The following is a 3,727-nucleotide window of genomic DNA, read 5'->3' as shown; positions in this document are numbered from 1 at the left end:
CTTGGTTTTGACTCTTTTTCCTGGTATAACCAAGTAACAGAATAATAGAAAACTTGAGTCTTGTATTATTTATTATTCTAGTGTTGAACTTGCATCTCTGTTGTATCAAAAGGTTTAGGGTTTTAGGAGGCATCAAATGAACTGAACTCCATGTTTTCTATGCCAAAACAAAGTATTATTTAAATGGAAAACTGAAAAGAACAGTATTTACAAAATAATGTTAGAGCAGATGTTTGGCTGTCTGATCTGTGTGTTTAGGGGTAGTTGTAGTTCTTTCCACCTTCCCAGACAATATAAGGTTCATAAAAGCAATATAACTTCCGTAAAAGCTGCTTGACTGTTACGTGCTGTGTGCTGACATGATACTGCCATGTAAAAAAATTTGGTTGTTTTATACCTGTGTGTGGATTTAGCAGAATGTAAGATTTCTGTCTGATTGTGTTGGGAAATTTTTAAAGCAGGATTAACTAAAAGCTTTGGTCTGACAATTGCTCTCACCTGTTTTTGGATAAATCACTAGACATGGTTAAAATTAATGGTTAATGCTCACAGAAGCTTTCCTATAGAAATAGAAACTTTACATCCTGGCTTACATCTTCCATCTACATTTCACTGTTATCTCATAACTGGTTTACATGGGGAGTTTGCATAAGATGCAATTCAAAGACCAACACTGTACATTGTTTGGACTATATTATTATCCATTTTATGTTTAATGAAAGGATTATGCATCTACTTTAGTTATTACTCACCACAGCAACAGTGACACAAAATTTCATGTTAGAGGCCTTTTATTAAAGGTCATGATTTTCATCACTACATTGGTTAATTAACAAATATAGGTAGTTTAAAGAAGTTAATTTTGTTTATAGCCTCAACTGTTTAAAGACATCATTGACTGCTCATCCTGAAAGCCTTGTGATTTTATGTTCAGGTGGCAAATGACCTTCATTAATGTAACAGTGGAAACATTCCAATATATTATTTGGGTTCTAATAATTAAACACTTGTTTGCATTCTCCTTAATGCCACAGAACTCTAATGTAGTGTGCATTTGTTTTCTATTCCCCTCCTCAGTTATGCACTAGTACCACACAGCACGAACAATTTCTTTCTACAGGAAGAAGTACTTGAGTATCCCTAGTTCACAAAAACTAGAACTGTTGGGCTGAGCAGGCCATTGATTTGACCTCCTGCCTCATTTCGCCTCTTTGAGGTGAGGGCTTAGTTTTTCACTTTAGTTTTCTCAACAAAGTTTACCATATATTGATATTTTATTACAGTAGTTTGCCAAGAATTCTAAGAATAAAATCAGAAAGCAGGTTTCCTGCTTTGTAGATTAAGGTCAATGCTTCTCTCTCATGACTGTAACCTTTTCTTTCTTTCTGAGTTACTTTTCTAAATATTCCTATTACACTCATTTCCCTTGCAGAAAGGGAACAGATAGGCTGGCTGCTTCCATGCTGTTCGCAACTCATTTTAACTTGTAAACCACTGGTGTAGGTGCTACTGTATTGTGTGCCTGGACCCCTCAACAACCATATTAAACCTTTGTGTTTGAGATCGTAAGAGAAAAACAAAAAGTCACAGTCTATTGTCCACATCTGATTTTAACAGCTCTCCCATGCCATTCCTTTTTCCTGAAAGAAAAAATGTTTCTGACAATACTGCTAACAAACTTTGGACAGAAAATGAGTTTATTTCAAAGTAATAGTAATCTCCCTGTTTAGTGATAATTTAAACACATCTCAGTTTTATATTCCTAGTTTTAACACACCTCGAGATGTCTTTGTTATAAGGATTTTTTCTTCAAGACATAGTAGTAGGACTGCTATCCTAACTAGAAGACCAAAAAGAGCATCAGACCTGATGCAGTTCTGTGGCATTGATTGCTTGTTTTCTGTTGCATATAGAACAAATCCAGTGCTGGAAGCTCATTGCTTTCTACAGTTGGTGGATGTGATTTAATCTGCATTACTTCCTTGTTACAAATGTGTTGTGCAATTGGTTATGGTTTAGTGTTGGTTTTGCTTCTTCCTCCTGTGCCATTTGTAAGGGTGGCTGGAGCTGAACCTGTGTCAATGGACTTGCACAGAAAAACGATCTCTTCTGGCCAATAGAGAAAGAGAAAAGAAGGAAAAAGATTAAATAGCAGCTTATATTTCTGAGCTTCTAGGGTGAGTCTACATGTCTTTTTGGTGTATATTGACTTTTAGTAACATTTAAAATGACCTGATGTTATAAAACATAGATCTTAGATCTTAGGAATTACAATGGCAATCAATTTGGTTTTTGTAATCTACTTTGAAGTGGACATCAAATTCATTATATATTAAATTATTCTAGCATTTGTGTAGATACATCTACTTCAGTAGTCTGTCAGACTCCAGAGAGACAAATGTCTGAGCCCTTGATGTAGATGTTGGAAACAGGATGGTGGAATGCTGCTTTTCTACACCAAAGTATGTCAGAATTGGCCTTCTGTCACTTGGTGCACTCTTAAGGTTGTGAAAGCAGAAATTATGTTCGTTGTAAACAGCATCAGTAACAAGCCTCGCAAACAGGCCAGAAATGAGTCAGGAAAAAATTAGGACATTTTTAGAGTAGTAATGGCTATAACTGTAGCCTAGTTATATTAGCCATAGTTGTAGCTACAACTACAGCTTTCCTCTCATAGCCTAATTTCTAATTTCTGCATTTTTAAAGGTGACTTTGAAATTTGCATTCATTAAAAAGATGTCAATTGGTTTTGTTGTATATTTTGGAGAAGGTGGGAATGGGAACAAGGTTACGGACTGCATACTTCTTACTTTCTTTAAAAAGAAGGCAGTATCCTGGCCTTCCTTTCAGCAGAGATTATGCAAATGGCTTAATTTTGAATGATGGAATCTTAAGAACATCCAGGGACAGCCTATCTGTTCTTAATAAAGTCTCGGGGAGTCTTGCCAGTGAAAAGCACGTAATGTTCTTAGTCACATTTTTGCTTTTAACGTTTAAATGACTTTGGAATCCATTTTATAAGACCTACTACATTATGCAATATCTTCTCCGTCATTGTAATGGATTCTACTGCCTGCATTAGCTACTGTGTACTGGACTTCATCTGCTTTCACCCTACTCAGTCAACCTACTGACTATACAAACTGTGTCTCAGCTGTGGGGTTTGCCTATTGCTTACAGGACTTAGGTCTGATGACAGGCGTTTATCATTCCTGTTTTGTATGGTATATACATTTAGCTAGGCAACCAAAGAACATTAAGGTTTCGTTTCTGGTAATTTTTTAAACACAATAGGGTGTTTAGAGCTCAACAAAAGCTTTTATTATTGTTATTATTTAGTGAAATGCCAGAAAAATAATTTGAGAGTTTTATTAGTTGCAGCTCACTCTTGCCCAGACAGCTGTGCTCTCAGCATGTTGTCAAAATAAGACTTGCCTCAGAAGCCGAAGCAGCCTAGGAAGCTAATCAATTTAAAACACCCAGCAAAAGTTATGGGGCACGCCAAAGTATTAACAGTATTTAGCAGTCTGTCAAGGCATAGGAAAATCACTGTCAGAGTAATACCATGTTTTTCCCTTTTGGTATTAAGACTGTTACTGCTCTCTGATCTGCGTTCTGGAAAACAAGAAAACAGCTAGGTAAGGGCAGTAATGCCTAGTAACAGTTCATCTAGTAAGTGAAGATGATGAGAGCCAAATGTCCTGTCTAGGAAGAGCCCATTTGGAAG

The sequence above is a fragment of the Anas acuta genome, chromosome 9 (assembly GCF_963932015.1).
Source record: "Anas acuta chromosome 9, bAnaAcu1.1, whole genome shotgun sequence".
Classification (NCBI taxonomy): domain Eukaryota; kingdom Metazoa; phylum Chordata; class Aves; order Anseriformes; family Anatidae; genus Anas; species Anas acuta.
This window is presented reverse-complemented; position numbering follows the sequence as displayed.